Here is a 24,893-nt window from a genome sequence, read left to right on the forward strand (position 1 = left end):
ATCAACACTTTAACCATTATCAACATAGAGAAATTTGAGATCTAAGTGTCCACAGGTCTGGTCACTTAGTAAGTGCTTATCAAAAGCAATTTAAGTGGGAAATGATGTCAGTGAAGCAAAGATGTACAATGTTTCCTGCAGTGGTGACCTGTGGGACTTAAAGCTAAGAATCTACTGTTCCTTGCAGCTGTGTTTGTCTTCCCTCCCTTTTGTATTTAAAGAAGGTTTAATTAAAGGTCACATGCTAAGCTTTTTAAAAATCGGAATTAATTGTTTATTTTAAAATTTTCCTTATTTTGGGGAAGAGAAAGGGCTGGATGAAAAAGTAATATCAGATGTTACATCAACTATTACACAAAAGCATGTTAACTCAGGCACTTGTAATCTTACAAAAACACAGAGTTAAAAGTTGGTTTAGTAGTGGCAAGATGAGAACATTGAAGCAACTCCTGAACATTGTGTGGGCTCTGGAATGAACTTCTTGGTTCAAATCTGGCATGTAAATATGCTAGTTCTGCGACCGCAGACAAGTTATGTAAACTCTTTAAACCATCGCTTCCTCATATATAAAAATAAACAGTAGCAGGAAAGTTTTACAATACTGTGAGTTTTACTGTATTTGTAAACACTGAAAATGGAGTCTGAACAGAGCACATGCTCAAACACTACTAGCTACACACACCCTTTCCTCTATTTCCTAAGAAATGTTTTAAAAATCTAGAGTCCCCTGAATTCTTTAGATAACTGTGACTATGTAGATGTAGATACAGAATAGGGAGAAAGGGAAGTCATAGCAACAAAAGTAAGAAAGTACAGAGAATATTTTCAGAATTGCCTTGTAGATTCCTAGCAACTGGAGATACAGAGAGACTAAATCCATGTCTCCTATGGCAAGGTGAAGAACTGGCCTGGACGAGCAGCACATCTTTTTGATGAAAGGACTTTCACAGCCAAAAACATTCCCTGCAGGCCTGGAAAGACTGGGAGTAGAACAGACTGCACAGCTTCCTTGAGTAGAGGAAAGAACTTTGCAAGGAGGAAAGTCCCTCTTTCAAGGCTGAACAAATGCCGTCTTTCCAATGCCTCTCTGGCTATCATTTTTTGAATTATAATTCTTACCTCCTCCTTTGTTCTCCTCCTTGCCTTCTCAATATTTTCTTGTCCTTGGTATTTCTTTTCTCCATGGTATTTAGTATCTTTGAAGATCTTCTATACTTTGTATACCTTCGTATTTATTATTTAAGGTCAATCTCTCTTTGCTTGAGGTGAAGGTATATGACAACAGAAAAAATGTGCCTATTTGGTGGTGGATTTTGAATGCTAGGACAGTGGCTGGCACCAAGTTGGCACTCCTTAAATATCTATTGAGACAATGAAGAAATAAATCAATGAGTTTGGATGAATGAATGGGACAAAGGAGAGTAAGAATGATTTAACACAGTGCTTCACCTGTTCTTACTTCTTGGACTACTCAAGCTTCCAAGGCCCACATAACATGATAGCTCAGAAACAGAGGAAGGGAAAAACTCAAATAAACTAGTACAAAAAGGGAATAGGTAGAAGTTATAGTCAATAAGACTTTTAGTCTCGTTTGAAAACTATGGGTTGGATTAAGAGCCCCCCAAAAGTCTTACACTCCAGCCTTCTCTGTTCCCAATTCCTGGACCAAGTAGTATAAAAAGGATGATGGCTAATTTGTGGTTGCTGCTAGCACTCAGAGAGCTTGAGTTGAGGCTCTGTGGGAAGCAAGCCTCGGGGCAAAATCCCTCTGGAGCACAGGCTTTTCAACCTCTTTTACTTATGAAAACTTTTCATATGCTTTCCTGTTATTTCCTGAGCAACTCCAGTCAGTCTTTCATATTCATCACTCTAGTGAAACCACTCTTATCCAGTAATAAATCTCCTTCAAGTTGGTAATTCATTTACATTTAAGCCACACACATCTACCTCACTACCCCTTCTTACCAATCTTTTTTTTCCCTTCCTAATATTTTAACACAGAAGTGCTCAATTCAACTCTGCCCTTCCTTCTGGCCTCAATCTCTCTACCCCTTTCCCCTGTTTCTTTTTCTCTTTATATCAATTATGACTATTATAAATAATATGTAATTTGCCAATGTATTTGTTTTTCACCCCCTCCTACTATTGAGGATATAACCTCCATGAAAGCAGATCTTTTTGTCTCTTTTATTTCTTGATGTATTGTGTATACTAGAACAGTCTCTGACACATAGCAAGTACTTGTTAAATACTTAATGATTAACTGAGTAATTAACTGAATGAAATTCTATTGAGGAAATGACAAGAGCACTGGCAAGATATATTCTTCCAAGAACTATTTTATTTTACTAGTACAGCCACAGCCCTATTTGGACACTCTGGACTTTATATGATTTGCATCACAGGAGTTCAGATTTCAATATCAAATTTTTTAAAAATTAATTTTATTGGTACATTTTAGATATACATAATGATAACATTCATCATATAGAATTTGTACCTGTACATGATATATCTTTAGTCTTCTTTTTTTCCTGTTTCCCTCCAGTTTTCTTTAAGTTTAGAAGTGGGACAGAGATCTCTTTTTAAGGTACTTATACTAATTTCATCAGTGGTATTTGATAAGGTAGGAGTGGAGGAGGAGCTTGAAATATTAAGAAAACTCAGTAAGATAATTCTCTCGTTGGTAGGAAATGATTGAAGACACTGAAGAAATTGATGTGAAATATGTTTGTCCTACCTCAGAATTTTAATAGTTGAGTCTTTTGTCTCATAAAAGGGCTGGATTTCACCAATCCTCCCATGTTGTGTAGAATACAATACCATTCTAAATATGAATATTGTGATGGCTAATTTTATGTGTCAATTTGGTTATGCCGCATTACTGTGTATTTGATTAAACATAAACTTAGGTGTTCATGTGAAGCTATCTTTTGGATAAGGTTAACATTTAAATCAGTAGACTTTGAGTAAAGTAGATTACCCTCTGTTAAGTGGGTGGCCTCATCCAATCAGTTGAAGGCCCTGAGAGAAAAAATTTGAAATCCTTCAAAAAAGATTTTTGCTTCCCCTTCTCCAGCCTACTTGGTCTACCCTACAAAAATGGGACTTGTAGGCTCTCACAATTGAATGAGCCATTTTGTAAAATCTCTCTCTCTCTCTCCCCTCCTTCTTCCTTCTCCCCATACACTATACATGCCATACACCACATATGTATGCACATATATAAAATACCACACACACAATACACATTATACACACACTATACACAATACACACCCTTCATTGGTTCTGTTTTGCTGGAGAATTATGAATAACTAATAGAAATTTTAAAAAATGTTAGTATTGGACTTCTTGGGGCCAGTAATACAGGTATTCAATATGAGTCAATGACTGAATACACTTCAGATTGCTCAATGCCATTGTCTGGACTCTGAAAGAAAAATCTGACCTATTGCATGTTATTTCCTGAAATGCTACCTTGTTTGAGAAAGTTTTATATGAAGCATTTACATTTCAGAGAAATAATTTCTCAGATTGTCTTACAGTAGATCCATGCTGGTCATCATTCAATCTGTAGTAATACTACACAATGATACATACTGTGACCCAGGTATTTTCCATACATTCATTTTCATTCTTACAACAAATCTGTGAGAGAATATTTCTATACTAATTTCATAGTGAAGAAATTCCCTAGTAAGCACTTTGCCTAAGGAAGTGCCTCTGTCAGCACTAAAAGGTTAGAAAACATTAGTATGGTAAGTTTCTAGATAATCACTTAATCAGTAGGCATTCATTGAAAACATACATACAATATTGGTTTATGAAAGTCTAAGAAAAATTGAAAGAGATGTATTTTTGGAGGATTTTCTAAAATCACAAAAGGTATCTGGTCAATTCTGAATTCTTCAGAAAAACTAGTGCATCTGCCAGCCCCTCTCCCTAAATATTCCAGGGAAGTTGTAGGTATTTTTTTCATTAAGTTTATTGGTACATTTTAGGGATATAATACGATGACGTTCATCATTGGGAATTTGTACCTTTACATGATATATTTTGGTTCTTATTTTTTCCCCATTCCGCTCCATGAAACAGACTCAAATAGATATCCAGGAGATTAAAAACTGTATTGAAAGTATTCGCAGTAGAATGAGCCAATGTGAAGACAGAATATCAGATGTAGAAGACGGGATTGTGGTTAGTGACAATGGAAAGAGAGATTTCTTGAAAATAGTGAGGGACCATAAGAAATCATGTTTCATGGATTCCATTTCTTTCCTATATTGGGTGTTCATGGTTTCCATTTCTTTCCTATGCTGGGCATTCATGGCTTCCATCATGGTCCTGGGCTCATCTATTTTTTATCTGTTTCTGTTCTAGAGTCTCTAATCATGTCTTTCATTCTGCTCATCATCTCCGTAGTTATCTGGGAAATTATTTCTGTTTTGAATTATCTAGAGCCTTGTTCATCTGCTTTGTTACTTCCCATGCTATCAGTTCAGGGTGTCCAGGTGATTGATTTTCAGATTTTCCCACCTTGTTGCCCCCAGAATTTCCCTTTAATGAGCTGGAAGTCTGGGTTTGCACCTTGTTTAGGTGTTTTCTCATTTCTATTTTTGTGGTTGGTGCTATTTTTGGTTTAATTCCTGGGTTGATACTTCAATATTGCTTATTGTGAGTATCTTTATTGCTTGTATTTAGAACCCTTATGGAATAATTGCTTCTCAGAGGTGCTTTTTTTTAATAAAATGGAATACTACTCAGTCACTAAAAATGAGAAACTAGAGACATTTGTAGCTAAATGGATGCACATTGAGGCCATACTCTTAAGTGAAATAAATAGGACACACATGTGTAAATACAGAATAGTTTCTCTAGTGTGAGAAACTGAAAGTGTAAATAAGGATCAAAATGTACAACAGATAATGTGAAATAGGAAGAAAAAGTTTAAAGAGGAAGGGGAACTGGGAGGAGTAGAGGAAAGAAGGGAAAGGAAAAAAATATGAGAAAAAGAAAAAATGGAAACAAAGTCTTTGTAAATAGGGAGGGGTGGAGGGGTTGAAGGGAGGGCAGGGGAATCACTGTAGCTAGAGTAGCTACCACTGTCAGAACATGTTCTTGCTTGCTCCTCTCTCTCCCTCATTATTACTTTTCCTCTCTTCTCCTCCTTTGTGCTTAACTGTATGTGAAATTATCTTACCCATTTCCAGTTTGCCTTGAGGTATGTGCCAGTGGTGTTTATAGCTACAGCATGTACCCCAAGATGACTTGCAAATCACAGTCCTAACCTTATCCCCAAAGTTTTGTCATGAAATATCTCATTTTCATTATTACTTTTGCATAATTCAAATATATCTATAGTCTTTGGAAACAAAAGACATTCTTTTATCCATAGAATTCTGGTTTTAGTAGTATTATTTTCATTTACAAAATATAGTAATTCTCTATTGCTGAAAACTAAATGAATACTGGCAGTGAGCTGCTCCACTTTATTTTAAAATGGGAAATGGTTAATAATGTACTTTCTTACACTTTCTTGTGTGTATGATCCCATTCAAACATCAGGGGCTTTTCTGGTTTTGTTTACATTTACATTTTCAGAATGGAGCCTGGAGAATGAATCACTCATTGATATATTTTGAATGAATGAATGAATGAATGCAAACCCTAGAATGTTTTGGCTAAGCACTAATTGTTTCTCTTGCAGTGGGAAGTCATTGGTTGTTTGTTATCTAATTTTAGCCCCCTTGTGGCAAATGGGCCCTCGCTCATATTTTATTGAATATTTCAAATACTTTTGCAGTTTCTTGGATCCTACCTAGCACACTGCTTCATTTGACCACAATCTGAATGAAGATATTAAACAAATACCAAAGGAAATGTTTTTAAAACTTGCATGGGAAGGGTATTTGTATTTTCCTGTTTGTAATATTTTCCAAATCACCTTGTCCATCTGCTTGGCTGTATGTCCACTTATGTCAGAAACAGCTGAACTTCTTAGGTACAATTCATTGGTGAACAATTTATTTTCCCTTTGTAAAACTTTAAACTATTCAAAAGCTAGATTCCTTTGCTTGAACACCAAAAAGGGAAACCAGATGCAACTTGCATTCTGCAGAGCATGAGATTTTGTTCTACTAGGATTTTCCAAACCATAAATAGGTAAACTATGAGCCAGAAACATAGCACAATACCATGAGGATGTTCCTGACAACAAAATATTCCATGAATTCAGTTGAAGTTTAGTCTGGCAATGTTTAGTCTTCAAAGTGATCACCAGGTAGAGTTATTGGAACTGAACTAACTGATTAGCCTGGAAATTGTATCATTTTGTGGATAAGGAAAGCTTATTTTTTAATCCTCCACTGTCATTTTTCTTTTATAACTGAGGTACTTTAATTTGAATTCTATCATTAATACTTGCATAATGCTTCTTGAGTCTGTTTATCTGTATTTCTTTTTTTCTTTTTCTGGGGGAGGAAATTTGAAATGTATTCTCAGTTAAGTAAGCAGAATTTGAAGAAAACACTTCTATAAGTAAGACTATACAAGAGAATATTGAAGAGCACCTTGAAGTCAGAATATTTTCTATCCCATTCTGGGCTCTTTTCTAGCAGTAGAAGTTTCTCTTTCTCTCTCTCTCAATCTACACTATATTTTTATATATTATATAAATTACCCATGTATTCATACTAATGATATAATTATAATAAAACATGCATTTTATATATTATATTATTACATATTTATGTAATATTTTAAGCCTCTCAAGTCCTTTATATAAAATGGTATAGTATGTACAAAAAAACCTACATTCATCGTGCAGGTGAACTGTACTACAACCTTTTATTTGTTCTCTACAATTGACAAGGTAAGTCTCTATATTTTGTCTGAGATGTTAGCATAATTTTTTCTTAGTTTCTTTAAAGATCCAGATGAAATTTTGATTAGATTTCCATTTTTTTTATAGATGTGTATGGAGTGACTTGGCATCTTTGTAACCTTAAGACCTCAAATCCAAGGTAATAAAGTGCCTCTCCAGTTGTCCAGGTCATCTTCTAGAAATTGCATATATGCTTGATAACCTTTTTGTTGTGATTAACAGAGGAGGCGATACTTGTTTTAAAGTTCCATTTTCTTGTTTATTAGTACTGATGAAGAAGCATGCTCTTTATTTTTGCAAAGTAATCTTGAACTAATCAAGTACATTGAATTATGAGTAATTTTAAGAGATGATCCATGCTTCTGTTGATTTTTCTAGGTTGATAATCTTATCACCCTAAAACGATTGGTTTTATCTCTTTTCTTCCAATTCTTGAATTTCTTATTTTTTTCTTTCTTATTAAAATTTACCAGTATGCTTTGTGCTAAAAAAAGGTAGCCACATTGGAGGTCAGCATTGTCCTGTTCCCTGTCTCTAATGGAATACATCTAAGCTTTCCTTATTAACCATGTTGTTCATTCTAAGTTTTGGTATATAATTTACCAAACTAAGGAACTTCCTATTTCTACTTTTCTAAGTTTTTAAAGTTATAAATGTGTTGAATCAGCCTTATCTGCTTTGAGGAGCAAGATACACTAAGCTCTTAAGACAAGTTCAGTAACACTACGCTTTTTTTTGTTATCTGGAACAACATGCATATGACATAAACTATATGGGTTCTTTTTCAATGTAGAAGAGTCTAGACGTTAGGAGAGACACAAACTGTATTACATTCCAGCCAGCAAAGACTTTTGTTCTATTTCAGCACTGATTCCTCTTTGGTGTCCTCTACCTTGGGAGGAGGGTGCCTTGTCTTCTTAGCCATTGTTTGCATAAACCAAAAAGAGTCATAAACCAAAAAGACACTGGCACTATTGTTGCTCAAATCCCTTGAGTTTTCAAGGACGGGAGGCAATGGAAAGGAATCTAAAGCCAATGTTTGCTGAGGTCTTTTTTTTTGTGGCTTCTTTGTGGTCCATAAGCTTATTTACCTAGAGCACCAAAGGTAAGAAATGGAGGTGAGCATGCAAACAAAAGGAGTGTGTTGTGAGTTCCATTTGTGAAAAAAACAACACGGAAATAATGGCAATGACCTTAATGTTTCTCTCAGTTTGATTCAAATTCAGATGTATTTTTCTATCCCAGTGATTTTATAACCTAAAGAGCAAGAAGATTTGGTGCACACTCTCAGGTTTTCATAGTTGAACTGATGTTACAAAGTTACTTCCTATTAGTATCGATTTGTCCAGGAGAAGGTACATAATACCATTTAACATTTTATGTAGAATTCCCCCACTACATCTTAAGTGGCACCATAGAAAACTGCTTCTCCTCAGCAGCTGTTGGAAGCCTGAGACTAATGAGTTCTGGGTAGCCTTCGAGTCACTGAAAAATAAAAAAGGATATTGCCAACTTTTATCCATGAAAGTAACATGTTTTGAGTTATTTGGCTATTGGTGAAATAGATGTGACCTAATGGAAAAAATTAATGGAGTAACTGTCTGGAAGAAGGAAGAAGTCAAAAAGCAAAGACATTTTATTTGGGGAGTCTTGTTCTCTTTTCCCTGTTAGTTCCCATGGGTGACACCAAGAACTAGTTGGGTCAGGTGAAGTTTAGCCTGGCATACTAACAAGGCCCAAATCAAGATTTAAGACACCTTGAAACTTTTTCCTCCCTGTTTCCTGCTTGCTGCCAGCTATTTGATACATCAGAAATTGTCATCATAAAATATTTGCTAAGTTAGCATCCATATATCCCAGGCATTAATAACTCAAAAAGCTACACAATATGACTGTGGCCCTATCAAAGCTGAGGAATCTATAAGAAAGACCAAGGAATGAATATACCTTACTCCTCTCTAATTCTAGAGATGCTGATCTTTGAGATATCTTCTTTTAATATCCAGGATCCAATTTTCCAGAATCTCCAGATTCTTCACTGTGAAATGAAAGTTGCAGAAAGAATCCCAACAATACTTAACATTTCAACAATTCTGAAAATAAAGCTCAATATCTAGGTTCTAGTTTGAAAAGATCTTGGTAAGATGCATTAAATCTCTGAGTTCACTGAAATCTGAACACTATGCATGAAGAAATGAAGTAAAATCTTTCCCATGAGTATTTGTGAATCAGGACTCTTCTATGTGGCAATATGAAGCTAATGACAATGATTTGAGTGAATTTGGGAGTGCCTCTATTTAGCCTGGGGCTGCCATGTGACCTCCTGATACTCTGTTTATCTCCACTTCCTTCTTCTCAGTTGGTAATACCATTTACAACAAAACGGAATGTGAAAGGGAGGAGTGAGGGTGAAGAAAGAGTTTCTAATTTAGGTCACTGCCAGACTTGCTGAGTCAGTAAGTCCAGGGTAGGTTTCTCAATCACAAAAGAACCTGAGCATGCCAGCTGCCCACACCTGCCTTTCCTGGCAAGCCCTGCACATGGAAGGAGGCAGCATTCTTTGAGGTGACTCATGGTGTTCCCTGGGCATAAGAGGTATGAAGGATGGGATAAAGGAGATCAATTCTATATATTATGATATTCTCACAATCCCTTGTATCAAGGAGCATCAAAAAGAAAGTCTCCGTAAAAGGACTTCAAACAATATTGAGCCTGAAAGTGTCCCAGTCCGTTGTTGCTGCTACAACAAGGGTCCCAGTGTCGATGCCTTATGAGGTCTGTTCTCTGCTTTCCAAATGATGCCTTTCTTTTCCCACTGCTACGCTTTCAGATATTTCCACATAGAAGGCTAAGGAATGTTTTCTCACAGTCACAGGAGTTAGAAACAGACTTGAATTTCAACACAGCCCCGTTGATTCCTCTCTTTACTAGGTTATGCTGCTCACTAATTGTGATCTTAGATAATCAAAATTCTTTAGTTCTTTTGACAAGTACACCCATATCAAAAAAATTGGGGTATATTTTTTTTCTGTTCGTTTCCTTTTTTCTTCAAACATTTTCCCCCCTAGGTAAAGCAGATTTGTATGTGGTCTGCCAAACTGTGGTAAGTTCTCATAAAAAGCAGCCTAACCAATTCACAAGTTCAGTAGAAAAATCTAAGAAATGTACTCATAGCCTTAATACTGCATCTTAAAAATCCAATTTCTAAAAAAAAAAATTTAAGGCCATAATGTTAAGTGAAATAGATCAGACACACAAGCTTAAATATTGCAGAGTTTCTCTTATATGAGAAATGCAAATTATAAATAAAGAGCAAAATAAAAATTGACAATAGGAGGTAAGGCGATAGCTCTTTCCCAAAGGAGAAGGAGATCAAGAGGTGAAGGGAAGAGTGAGGGAGGGGACAGAGAGGAGGTGAAAAGGGAGCTGAGGTGCGTTATGCACATGCACCGACTCTACATGAGGAATGTAATCATTACGTACCGCAAACATGTGCCAGTTAAAAAATATAGGCTACATGTGTATATATGTACCTGTATGTGTGCACGTGTAAACAGACACCCAATTTTCTAACTAAAAATAAAGAATGCCTATTTTTCAGTTACAAAAAAGCAAACAAAATCATAATAAAAAATTTAAAAGTAGCCATTTCTATTTACCTTAACATCACTGTGTGGAACAGATGTAATTATTCTCTCATATTAATGACACACTCTTGTACATTATAAAATACTTTCACACACATTTCATTTCAGAATCAGACAGACTTTTGAGGATGAAAGCCAAAGCAAGATTAATGCTTTTCATTGTGCAAGAAATTAAACAGATGTGGAGACACTGACTGTGGAAAAATCAAATCTTATACTACTAATGCATTTTCCAAGAACACCCTTCTCCGAGGGAAATTTAGTTGTATTAGGAAACCAGATTTGCTAGAGCCGCATATTATAAGTACAATCATAGTATTTCATTCCCCCTTTTCTCATCAAGTTTAAAAGAAAACAAGTTTAAAACAAACTTAGCCAACCATGAGCAAAAGTGAAATGTCTAGGTTGAGTTATTTGGGATCTGATTATTCTCTTTCAACATTTCCTTTCTATCTGATCTCCTTGTGTCCCTTTTAGTTACCCTTTAGCCTTCTGATTGCTTTCTACTCTTTCACTTGTCTCAAAAGAAAAAAGCATTTCAATGATCAATTTATTATTCTCTGTAAATAGCATGAAGGAAAGCTAGAAAGAACAATCCCATGTGTCTTTCTTTAGAGATGGCTTTCTTTTCCCTTTTGAATAATTATTACACAAATATTTCTGGTGTGCCTATGTTAAGGAGAAGGTCAAAGAAATGGAGGAATAAGTTGAAGGAAGATCCAGATGTCAAGGAAAAATTAAGATCTTTAAATATTACTTCTATTCCAGAAAATCTTAGTGATTGTTTCATTCAGCATTTATTAATGTAAAATTTGTTGAATACCTACTTTGTGCCTAAGCTATGATTTAGAGATCCAGTAGTATTCCCACAAGCTATAGAGCCGAATAGATGTGTAAAGGCAGGTGTTTGCAACACAGATGATACATAATAATGAAGGTAAATACTGTGTATAATATTGGCACAAAGGAAAAAGTGAGATGAAGGTCAACAAAGGCCTCTTACAGAAGATATTTTATCTGAAGTTTTAAAGAGAAATAAAACTCAGCCAAGCAGGCATTTCAGGCAGAGAGAATAGCACTAGAAAAGGCACAAGAGCCTGAAACAAATTGGCACATTGACTACAAGTAGTCCAGTGAGTAAAGAGAAGTAGTGATAGGAGAGACAGAGCAGTCAAGACTGTGATGAGTTGTGTATGCCATAGGTAGTACACTTGTGTGGTTTTGTCTGACCTACACCTCTTCCCTCTTTAAACAATAATGTACCTTTAATTTTCTTTGGGGAACTGCATTTCCCTACTCCTAATATTCTTATTTGGGCTGTCTTTCATGGCAACCTTGTAGGGATAGACAGTAATACAGTGGGCCCAGTCAAGGGTTGTATCTTTCTTGCTACAGTGATTAGTTCAAGGCACATGACCCAAACTAAGACTATCACAGCATTTTCTAAGACCTGAGATCATGGATTTTTATTCCTTTGGAACCTTTCACTTCACCGATCATGTAGTTATAAGTAGTACCTTCTCTGGATGTCTAAAAGCTTGCCTGCCGCATGAGACAAACCTAGAAGAAACTATAATCCAGGAATAAAGTGAGAAAGAGCAAGATAAAAGCAAAGATGGAGCCTTCGTGATATCACTTGAGCCCAGTATCTGAACTCTTTGGTCAATCCCCACACATTCAACTTATATGGGTCATTCTTGAGCCACTTGGAACTGAGTTTCCATTACTGTGACCAAAGAAGTCACATGCGTATTAAACTGTGTTAAGTATGTTGGACTTTGTTAGCTGGATGATGACAACTTTGAAGCAAAAAGTAAACTTATATTTTAGAAAGCATATGCTTGCAACAGTGTAAAGAATGGGTAATAGTAAGAGAGGAATTGATAGTGAGCCCAGTTATAAAACTAGTAAAATGAACTAGATAAGAGATCACAAAGGCCTGAACTAAGATAATGGTAGTAATCATTAATTAAAAGTTTTAAACAGCAAGTGAGTGAGGAGTATGAGGGGAATAAGGGACTCAGGCATAATTCTTGGCTTTCTTGCACAGATTTTTAGGTTGAATTATTTTGTTTTGTTTTCATTTGGTTTGGTTTGGCTTGCCCCCAAAAGAAGAAGTACAAAATGAGATAAATAGTCAGGTGAGAGGAGTTAAGTTCATCCAGGGGGCTTTCAAAGTTAAGATTTCTGTGGCACACCTATACAGAGATATTTACTTCTCGTGTTAGTACTAAGATCTAGGAGATCCATATGTAGAAACCATCAATTTAAAGATGATACCAAAAGCTTTACACTTGGTAGAGACTATTCTGGGGAGTGAGAAGAGAAAAAAATGAAGCTGAATTTTGGAGAATGAGCACATTTGAGAGATGAGGCTGAGATGGGAACCAGAAGGGTAATGTTGGAGAGTTATGAGCATGCTCTTGAGAAGGAGGGAGTATTCAGTGACACAAACCACCACAGAGAGATCAAGCACAGTGAAGACTATGAAATGTCCTTCACTTGACTATTTGTAGGACTTGAGTGCTTGCACCTTAAACACATTTAAAAGAGTATGAGAGCCAGCAAGAAAAATCTTTTAAGTAACTTAAATAAGAGGAACTGTGTCAATCCAATTATACCACGTTAGTATTTTTAGTATAATGTTGGTTATATAGAGAATTTTCTTCATGTTATCCCATGTAGAGATCAAAGCAAGCAAAATTTTATAGAAAATGTTTAGTTTCTATTTTTTTTATCGTGAGCCCTATATTGTAACACAGAAAATGTCTTTTATATGGAGATAGAAGTCACAGGCAATTTCAGAAACCCAGAAGACATGTGCTCCAGGATTGTCCAGTTGCTAAATGTAGTATGGTTTCTGTCTAGATGTCTCCCCAAAGCTTCATGCCATCATAGGGCTTTTTCAGAGGTGACTGAATCTAGAATGTGTGATGCTAGGGTTAAGGGCGTGTGATTACTAAACCACTACACATGAGTGATTGGTTTGGCACCGCCCTAATCCTGGTAGTCAGGATAGCATAAAAGGGGCAGAAAGGTGCTACTAAGTTTCCTTTGTTACTTTTGCTACCATGTGGGCGCCATGAACTGTTTCTCCTCTGTGTCACCCCTCTGCCATGTGCCACCTTGCCTTGGAGCCAGCCAATCATGCACTGAATCCTCTAAAAACTGTGAGCTAAATAAACCTGCCCCCCTTTAACTTTGGATGTCAAGTATTTTGTCTCAGCAATGAGAGAAAAGTAACTAACACAACAAGTTTGTGTCTGTCTAGACTGTTCTTTGCCTCCTCAGGTATTCACGGTAAGTGCTGGAATCCTGGTCAAATAGTCTATAAGCCAGAGAGATTGTTTAAATGATGATTTTCTAGATTTGGTTTCAACTAAGTTCACTTGGGCTAGGAATTCGGTTGGGGTTCGTTAGTGTGCAACTTGACATTCCCCTAGAGATTTTGTGTGAGTGAATCACACAACTGAATTAGACTTTATGCCTAAAACCATGCAGCTATGATGGTATTTTTAGTATATTTTAAATAACTTTGGCTCTACACTAAGTGAATGGGAAAGGAAGGGAAGGGGAAGGAAAGGGAGGGAAAGGCAGGAGAGGAAGAGATGAGAAGGAGAGAAGAGGAGAGGAGAAGAGAGGAGAGGAGAGAGGAGAGGAGAGGAGAGGAGAAGAGAAAATTACACACCTGTAATCCTTGCACTCTGGGAGGCTGAGGCAGGGTGATCACAAGTTTGACCCTGGGCAACTCAGCAACTCAGCAAGCAATTGTCTCAAAATAAAAATTTAAAAGCTACTAAAAAACAGAATGTAGCACAGTGTAAAAGCCCTAGATTCATTCCCCAGTATGATAAAAGAAAATCATAGAAATGGAAAAGGTGAAAAGAAAAGGAAAACAAATGAAAATGGGTCCCTCACCAGTAGGGCACATTCTTAGGATCTCGAATTAAAAGACACCTAAAAATAAGGCCTTTACAACAAGAGAAAACTTGGTTGTCATTTGGAAGCTGCACAACTTCCACTCTCTCTGGACTCTGGTAGCATGGAAAAGGTAAAGAAGGAAATAAAAGGCCTTGCTGCCCTTTGAAATCACCTAGGGCAGTGATGGCGAACCTTTTAGAGACCAAGTGCACAAAATGTAACCCTAAACCCACTTATTTATGGCAAAGTGCCAACACTGCTGTTAAACCTCAGTGCTTGGCTGCTGGGCAATTCTGGGGTGACTTGGCTGTCCTGCCTCCAGAGAGGGCTCTGCATGCCCACTGAAGCATGCATGCCATAAGTTTGCCACCACTGACCTAGGGCCTCATGTCATGAGATCCTAAACTTCCATCTAAAGTGTGAATGTTACTAGAGCAGGGAGAAGACAGAAAGGATGAGGCCCTTGGCCATTCATCATGTGCTTAGTGATCTAGCCAGCCAGACATAAGACATGTAGTTATTAGACTGCTTTAGTTCACAACGCCAAGTTCAGTGGATACAGAAAGTTTAGATTCCATCCTCTAGAAGCTCTGGGCCTGTCTATATATTCCCTTAATTGAACAGACTTTGGAAACTAAAGCCTACCTCTTTCACTTAACGTACTCTGTAACCTTACCCAGTCTTCAACTCCATTCCCTTATCTGTAGAATAGAGATGATACTATTGACTATTTTGTAGAGATACCATGAAGATTAAATGAATAAGAATTTGTAAAGGCAAGGTCAGCCCCTAGCCCATACTAATCACTCACTTAGTTGCTATCTTTTTATTATCATAAGGAACTTTGCCTTGGAATTTTTGTCTGAGATGAGGACTTTATCTTGCCCGACTGAATGAAACTGCTTGTAGGTTCTTTAACAGACATGTCATAGATTCTCGAGAAATCCTCAGCCTGGCCATGCTGTGGCGAATACAACTCCTAGTGTCTCAACATTTGCACTCCTCATGGTTGGTTAGGAAATGAAAAATAATTTACAGAATGCCCTTCCAGTGGTGGTTTTATATCTTGTTTAAAGGAAAAAGTTTTCTTACATGGTCACATCCTCAACTTTGATACATTTCTCAAGATAAATCATAGCAGCAGCTCTTCTCCAGATGTGAGCTCTTTGGGTGGTGATTTGCTTGATTTTCATAGTTGAAGCAAGAGAGTCTCATGAACAAAAACAAAAGATCAAAGATGCCAAAACCTTCATTTCCTGTCTCAAGTGGGCTCAGGGAATTCCAGTAAGTACTCATAATTGTTGTAGACTTTTATGAATAGAGACCATGCTCCATCTCTTTGTGGGATTTACAGTGTCCATGTGAATGAAACACACTGACCCATGCTTTATTGCAGAGTATTATAGATACCAGAGCTGAGGAAGGCAAAGGATTGAGTGGGTCAGCCAAGGCCTGAACAAGGAGGTGCTAAAAGTATGCTTTGATATCTAGCCTGTCTCTGATTAGGAATCTTGAAGATCATTCTTTGTTACTCTGATTCTCTGATTAGGTTTTCTTTACCTTAGCAACCTCATATGATGGGACACTCAACAGAACACCCATAAGCAATTTGTGACCTGTACTTTATTCAAGAGGTGAATCTCTGAGGATTCTACCCATCATTACCCTCATTCTGGTTGTCTTTGCATTTTCCTTCAGTCTTAAGACTCTATTCCTACTTCTTTTGTGGTATAGGTCACTGCAGTGTCAATCAAGGCAGTGTCTACAGGGACCAGTTAGAGGCCCTGCACTACGTATCTTCTATTGTGAATACCAAAGATTCTGCGATTTTGTCCCTTTCTCCTCAGTTTGAAAAACACAGTGAATACATGAAAAGCATATGTACCATATCTAAATAATAATGTGAACCTCCGTGATTTGTGTTATGAAATAAAGGTGTTCAAGTTGATCTTTAGCTATGTAATGGAGAGGACCTATGGAAGAGGAATCTAGCTGAGCCTTGGAAGATACAAGGCTTTAGAGAAGGAAGGAAGAAGAGAATTTTCAAACAGTAGAAACTCAACACAAAGGCCAAAGTACAGGGTGGGACATAGGGCTGGGGAGAGGTAGGAAGAGAGAGATGATAACGGGAAGAGTATAACCATCCTTCATTGTACGTTAGGCCCATCTGTGAATCCCAAGGACCCCCTTGAAACAGGAAACAGAGTACAATACAAGGAGCTGTATGAAGCCAGGGAGAGCTGGATGCTACATTTTCCTCCTTATGGGATCACAGGGAAAGCACTTCACTTCCTACGGAGTCCTCTCTCTCACTCCACCATTCATCATCAAAAGAAGTTGCCCACATCAGAACACTGCAAAAGCAGACCAAGTACATGGCTAATCATTCGTGGTCTCTCTTACACTGACCTCAGGACTGAGGGGGAGGCTGCTTTCTAGAGCGACATTCGTCAACTGCTTTTCTGCTTCAAATACCAAAGCCAGCATTTTGCCATTTGGGCTACACTATTAATTTTCTTTTAACACTTCCCCAGTGATAGAGGCAAAGAAAATTATCTTTCTCAATATCTTGTCTTCTCGGAAAAAACATGCATGCCTTTTCCTCCTTAACAACCAGAGTGCACGTTTTTTTTTCAATATTTATTTTTTATTAGCACAAGTTTGCAGTACATATTGGTCATATTTCTCATGGGGAATGGATACATGTACATAACACATCTACTTTCTCCTGAAGTGCTGGAAGCTTATTTTTTATTTTACTTTACTTTATATTTTGGATCTTAGTACTTTTTATAACCAATTCGGAAGCTAACTAAAATGAATTTATCTTGTTTAGAATTACTCCAGTGTTTAGAAGAACACACTACCCAGAAACTTTGGGTAGTCAACTGACTGTACTTAGATCAATTGGCATTTCTGCCAAGAAAGGTATATAGTAGTGGAATGGCATAGTCACATTTTTATGTTCCCTTCTAGTCCTCTCCCTCCCCCCTCCTTTATCTCTTGGTCCCCTTCCTATTTGCAAAAGGTCTATCTTCCTGTTTTCTACTATCTATCTTTTATTTTGATCTTTATTTATTTTTATATTGTGTTTGCATACAAGAGAAACTATGCAATATTTAAGCTTGCATGTCTGATTTATTTCACTTAACATTGTGGTCTCAAGGTGCATCCCTTTTCCCATGAGTGACTCCAGTCTTCCTTCTTTTGGCAAAGTAGCACTCCACTTTGTGTAAATATGGTATTTTCTCTATCCATTCATCTGTTGAAAGACATATAGGACACTTCCAAGGTTTAGCTATTATGGATTATGCTGCTATAAATATGGCTATGCAGGAAATACACCATAATACTATGTCTTTAACTCTTTGGAGAAGATACTTCAAAGGGGGATGGCTGGGTCAAATGGAATGTCTAGTTTTAGTTTTTTAGGAATTACCATACTGTTTACATTCCAACCAACAATGTTTTAAATCTGCTGCGCATTCAGACACAGTCCAGAAGTAGAGTTTGTTTATTTCCTTGTTGGTTGGTTTATGATGCTAGGAATCACACTCAGGGCCTCAGGAATGCAGGCCAAGTGCTTTACCACTGAACGACTCCTTCAGTCCTCTGAAGTCAGATTGTTATGTGTGTTTTTCTGACTGGACGGTGAGGTCTCTAGTGTAAGATACCATTGTACACAGGCCACATTTATCTTTGTACTCAGGGGATCACAGAGTAGCGAATGCATTTGAGGTGTTAAATTAAATAGAAAAGATTTGGGACGTGGTGCAAGGCTGGAGCACTTGTCTAGGATGTGTGAGACTCTGAGAACAATCTCTAGCACTGCAGAACAAGCAACAAACAAAAACAAATGGAAAGGAGAAAAGACGCCAGAGGTGTTTCTAGGCATTGTTCTGAAATTCTTTCTAGGAAAGAGCAGATGAAGGAGGAAGGAAAGAAGGAAAGCTGACTCCATCCAACCCAGTGCCATTAAATTCTAAATATAGGTTGGTCCTTAAAATCTAAAATGATTGGATGTCTCTATTAAATAATTTGGCATTTTTTTAAAGTAGTGGTTACATTTGATTGTCACAGACAGTAATTTTGCTAGAGAGGAGAGTGGAGGTTAAAATATAGAGTTATCCAGGCATGATGGTGTAAGCCTATAATCCCAGCACTTGGGAGGCTGAGGCAGGAGAATCACTGTGTTTTTGAGGCCACCATGGGCTACATAGTGAGTTCAAGGCCAGCCTAAGCTATAGAGTGAGATCCTGTCTCAAATAAATAGATAGATAGATAGATAGATAGATAGATAGATAGATAGATAGATAGATAGATAGAGTTAGGATATTTCCTAGGAAACTAGACAATGGTGATGCCCCACAATGAAAGGCTCTGTATTCCTAGCGTGACTGCAGGAGGGTCTGGAAAGGGGAAAGTGGATTGAGGAAGGAGATGAAAGGGTACAAAGACTACATTAGTGCTTCCCTCACTCTAGAATTAATGAAGTTGGAGAATTTTGCCATGTTCAAGGAGCAGACTGTTTTTATCCTAAGAAAAGTATTGCCTTGTTCTGAATACAGAATCTGACCATTTTTCAAAGAGTTGAACACATTTGACTAAAGTTTTCCACCCCTAGGGGACCCCCCCCCCAAATAAAACACTTTCTGTGGGAGGGAAAGAACATGATAATTTTCAAACCATATAGAAAACATTAGGATAAAAAGAATAAGACACTACATGGGTTTAAGAAAATATGTGTCATTACAAATGTCCCCAAACTGCATATTGTCTTTAAGGAAAATTCTCCAAAGTTCCTGAGTGAAATTGACAAGCTAGTGGTCTTCTCTAGTGGTCTCCTGTGTTAACATTAATAACCCACCATACTTGAATAGCATTCTTCTAAAGGGCCATAACCTTTTCTTATTTTATTTTATTTTATTTTATTTTATTATTTTGGCTCTTAGTACTTTTTATAACCAACTCAGAAGTTAACTAAAATGAATTTATCTTGTCTAAACTTATTCCAGTGTTTAGAAAGACACATTACCCAGCAACTTAGGGTAGTCGACTGACTGTTCTTAGATCAATTGGCAATTCTGCCAAGAAAGTAATATAGCAGTGGAACAGTGTAGTCATTGGGAAAGGATATTTTGAAAACTTCGGCCGCTTTAGCTGATGTCACCTTTGGCCTTCATTCCATAGCAAAGCCCTGAGCCTCCTGCTGCTTAATATCCACTCTTCCAACCCCATCCCCAGCACACCCACCCACAATACACTCGCCCACCTTTATCTCTGCTTCCGTCTTGGAGCCTGTCCTCCCTTCCAGCCCTCGCTCGCCTCTCTTCTCTGTAAAAGCCTACGCGTGGAAATGGGTCCGCCATTGTTTCCTCGCAAGTACCTTCTGTCTCTTTAACCGAACTGCAAAGTCCTTCAGGGTCGGGAACTGCACTTATGTAGAGCTCTTTGGGGACAATTGCTTGGTTCTTGTGTTGAGCTTATCTTATTCATTCTAAGCATTTAAAAAGTAGTGGCTGGTGGACCGTTATAGATGGAGTCCCTCAGCCTGCACTTGTCTCACATTTCAATCTTGAGATCTTTTCCAAATTAATGTTTCTGGAGTCCCTAAAAGAGTGAATTCATTGTTCAATTTCCCTAACGCAGCCAAAACAAAAGTTACAAAACAAATTATATTAAGGGCTATTTCCCATAATTGTATGATTTTATTATCCCTGATGGGAATGTAGCTCTTTCGTCATGGAAGGACTGTGTTACACAGGTCCAAAAGGCCAAGAAGATATCCAAAGATGTGAGAAATAAAAGAAAACAGATGTTTCTCTTTAAAAAAATCTAGTGTTGCTCCCATGGGAGAAATCTTTATGTATACATCATGTGAGAATTTTGTTTACTGGCAATTAGAGACATCCGCGTCAATGGCCTATTTCCAAGGGATGTAGCCATCTTTTCCTTCATTTGGGTTGCCTTCCAGTTACCTGCCGCTTTGGGCCAATACCCAGGTCCCCTTCTTATGCTCCTTGTTCTTGTTCCTCTTCTTTTCCCTCTTTGTCCTTCTCTTCTTCTTTTCCTTCCTCCTCCTGCTCTCCCCAACTCCACCTCCTCTTCTTCACCTCCTCCTTATCCTCCTCCTTTTCTTCTTCTTCCCTCTTTCTTCTCTTTCTCTTCCTTCTCCTCTTTCTCCTCCCCCTCACACTTCTCTTTCTTGGTTACAAAGTCAGTATTATTAATGAAAATTTAATTAAAATGTATTTATGGTTTTCATACATTTTCTTTTTTCCTGTCGTTTAACAAATATGCATTGATACTATAAACACTGACACTTCTCTTTGTACTTGGGATATGCTTTAAGGGCAAGGTCCTTGTGATTCAATCACTCTCATTTGACATTGAAAATTTTGTAAATAATATATGTTCAATAGATTCTTTTTTAAACATCATATACTTTTTATTTTTATGGTTATAACACTTGAAATATACTCTCTTAGCAGTTTTCCAGTATTGAATAAATGGCAACATGGTGATCATGCTGTAAATAGATCTTGAACTTATTTCTCTGAATTGTATTTTATAGCCTTTGACCAACATCTATCTTCCCACACCATTAACTCCTCCTAGCCTTCATTCTACTCACTACTTCTGTGAATTCAACTTTTTTAGTTTCCACATATAAGTGACATCATGGAACATTTATCTTTCTTTCTGCGCTTAGCTAATTTTACTTCATATAACGTCCTCTAGGTTATCCATATTGTTACAAATAGCAGGATTTCCTTTTATAAGGCTAAGTAGTATTGTATTGTGCATATATGACATTTTCTTTATCCGTTCGTGTGATGAAGGTGACTTAGGTTGATTCTGTATTTTGGCTATTGTGAATAATGCTACAATGAACATGGAGTGCAGATATCTCATCAACATACTGTTTTCATTTCCTTCAGATGTATGCCACATCATATAGTACTCCTATGTTTAATTTTTTGAGAAATATTCATACTGCTTTCTATTATGGCTGCATAAATTAACTTTCCCAGCAACAGTGTATAAAAATCTTTACTGGATATTCTTGCTAACAGTTGTTGTCTTTCATCTTTTAGATAATCTCTATCCTCCATTCTTTGCTGTTTGAATTCTTTTTGTTTTTAATTCATTAAGTTTATTGGTACATTTTAGGTATACAGGGTGATGACATTCTTCATTGGGAATTTGTATCTTTACATGATATATCTTGGTTCTTATTTTTTCCCCATTCCCCTGCCCTCCCTTCAACCCCTCCACCCTTCCCTATTTACAAAAACTGTTTCCATTTTTTACTTTTCTCATATTTTTTCCTTTCCCTTCTTTCCTTGTCCTACTGCTCCACTTCTCTTCCCCTTCCCTTTTGGACTTTTTGTTCCTATTTTACATTATCTATTATACATTTTGATCCTTATTTACACTTTCAGTTTCTCACACCAGAGAAACTATTCAGTATTTACACATGTGTGCCCTATTTATTTCATTTAAGAGTATGGCTTCAATGTGCATCCATTTAGCTATAAATGTCTCTACTTTCTCATTCTTTATGGCTGAATAGTACTCCATTTTGTAAACAAAACAAAACAAAACACATCTTCTTTGTCCACTCACCAGTTGATGGGCAATTGGGCTATTTCCAAGATTTAGCTATTACAAACTGTGCTGCTATAAACATGGGTGTGCACATATCACTGTGGTATGACGCTTTTAATTCTTTTGGGAAGATACACAGCAGGGGAGTAGCTGGCTCAAACGGGATCTCTAATTCTAGTTCTTTGAGGTATCTCCATACTGATTTCCACAGTGGTTGCACCAGTATACACTCCCACCAACAGTAGAGAAGAGTTCCTTTTTCCCCACAACCCCACCAGCATTTGTTATTGGTTGATTCCTTGAGAGCAGCCATTCTTTCTGGAGTGAGGTGGAATCTCAGTGGTGTTTTTGTTTGCATCTTTTGGATGACCTGTGATGTGGAACAGTTTTTCATATGTTTATTTGCTATTTCTACTTCTTTGAGAAATGTCTGTTCATTTCAGATGCCCATTTTTGAATTGGGTCTTTAAATTTTAGAGGTCTGATTTTTTAAAGTTCTATATATATTATAGAGAGTAGACCTTTGAGGAACAGCTAGTAGAATATTTTTCACATATTGTGATTTCTCTTGGTATGTGGAGGCTTTTTAATAAGATGAGATCCCACTTGTTGATTCTTTATGCTAGTTCACATGCCACTGAGGTTTTGTTTATGAAGTCTTTTCCTATGCCAATGTCTTCAAGAGTTCTACCTAACTTCTCTTCCAACAGGTTTAGTATTTCTGTTTTAATATTTAAATCTTTGATCCATGCATGATGAGAGATATAGGTCTAGTTTTAATCTTTGGCAAGTTGAAACCCAATTTTTCCAGCACCACTTATTAAAGAGGCTATCTTTCCTCCAGTGAGGGTGTTTGGCTCCTTTGTCAAAGATGAAGTGTCAGAGTATGTCTGGAATTGTTTCTGCATCTTCTAATTTATTCCACTGGTCCTCAGGTCTGTTTCTTTGCCAGTACCATGTTCTTTTTATCACAATAGCTTTGCAGTATAGTTTCAAGTTGGGTATTGTAATACCTTATCTTTGTCACCTTGTCTGTGACTACTTTGTCTTTGTCACCTAGAATTACTTTTGCTATGCTAGGTCTCTTCTTGTTCCAAATGAATTTTTGGACTGTTTTCTCAAGTTCTGAGAAACATGCTGTTGAATTTCTATTGGGATTGCATTGAATCTATATAGCAGTTTTGGAAGTATGGCAATTTTCACTATATTGGTTCTTCCTACCCAGGAGCAAGGGATGTCTTTCCATTTTCTGATATCCTTTTTGATCTCTGTTTTCAGAGTGCTATAGTTTTCAGAGTAGAGGTCTTTTTTTTTTTTTTGGTAGATTGATTCCTAGGTATTTTATTTCTTTTGGATGCTATTGTGAAAGGAGTTGTTTCTCCATTTCCTCTCTCAGTGAGTCTGTTGTTGATGTAGAGGAAGGTTATTGATTTTTATGTGTTGATCTCATATCCAGCTACTCTACTGAATTTGGTTATTGGGTCTAGAAGACTTTTGGTGGAATTCTTGGGATCTTCTATATACAGTATCATGTCATCTGCAAATAATGACAATTTGACTTCTTCATTTCCTATCTTTATTCCTTTTATTACTTTCTCTTGTCTAATTGCTGTAGCTAATGTTTCCATAACTATATTGAACAGGAGTGGTGATAGTGGACATCCTTGTCTTGTTCCTGATTTTAGTGTGAAGGATTTCCATTTTTGACCATTTAGTATGATATTGGCTGTTGGTTTTTTCATAGATGGCTTTTATCAGATTGAGATAAAGACCATCGATTCCAATTTTCTGTAAGATTTTTATCATGAATGGGTGTTAGATTTTGTCAAACACTTTTTCTGTGTCTATTGAGATGATTACATAGTTTTTGTCCTTGGCTCTGTTAATACAGTGTATTACATTTATTGATTTGCGTATTTTGAACCACCCCTGCATCCTTGGATGAATCCAACTTGGTAAGGGTGTATGATATTCTTGATCATCTTCTGCATTTTGTTTGCAAGTATTTTATGGAGGATTTTTGCACGTATATTCATTAGGGAAATTGGCTTACAGTTCTCTTTTTTGGTTGGGTCTTTCTCTACTTTTGGGATCAAGGTGATGCTTGCTTCCAGGAATGAATTTGGGAGTATTGCTTCCTCAATTTTATTGAAGAGTTTAAATAGTAGTGGCAATACTTCTTCTCTAAATGTGGAATTCAGCAGTGAATCCATCAGGACCCCGGCTTTTCTTTGTTGGTAATTTTTTAATTACGTTTTCAATTTCATTGATTGATATTGGGTTAAGATTTTTAGGTCTTTTTTGTTCAACTTTGTTAATTCATATGTATCTAGAAATCTGTCCATTTCTTCTGTGTTTTCCATCTTATTGACCTATTTCCACCGGATCTGTTGTAATTTCACTGTTTTATTCCTAATTGCATGGCTTTAGGCCTTTTCTTTCCTTTTTTTGATAAGGTTGGCTAAGAGTTTGACAATTTTGTCTTTTTTTTTTTTTTGAAGAAACAACTCTCTGCTTCATTGATTTTTTTTTGTATCATTCTCTTAGTCTTCATTGCATTGATTTCTGCTCTGATGTTTATAATTTCCTCCTTTGTATGAGTTTTGGGTTTGTCTTTCTCTTCTTTTTCTAGAAGCTTGAGGTTCAGCATTAGGTTGTTTATTTGAGCGCTCTCTGGTTTCCTAATATGGGTATTCACTGCTGTGAATTTCCCTCATATGACTGCTTTCATTGTGTCTCATAAATTCCAGTATGTTGTATTGGCATTGTCATTTAAAATTATAGAAACTGCCTGATTTCTTCTTTAATTTGCTCTGTGACCCATTGGT

At 36.9% G+C, this 24,893-nt stretch overlaps 1 pseudogene; it reads right to left on the reverse strand.

Moving 5' to 3' along the window:
- Positions 1 to 16,941, reverse strand: part of LOC101699949 (mitochondrial import receptor subunit TOM6 homolog pseudogene) — a 38,704-nt pseudogene extending 21,763 nt beyond the window's left edge.
- Between the last annotated feature and the right edge of the window lie 7,952 nt (positions 16,942 to 24,893).

This window comes from Heterocephalus glaber, unplaced genomic scaffold (assembly GCF_053883595.1).
Source record: "Heterocephalus glaber isolate CG9 unplaced genomic scaffold, H.glaber_assembly_v1.0 deba00001600, whole genome shotgun sequence".
Lineage (NCBI taxonomy): Eukaryota > Metazoa > Chordata > Mammalia > Rodentia > Bathyergidae > Heterocephalus > Heterocephalus glaber.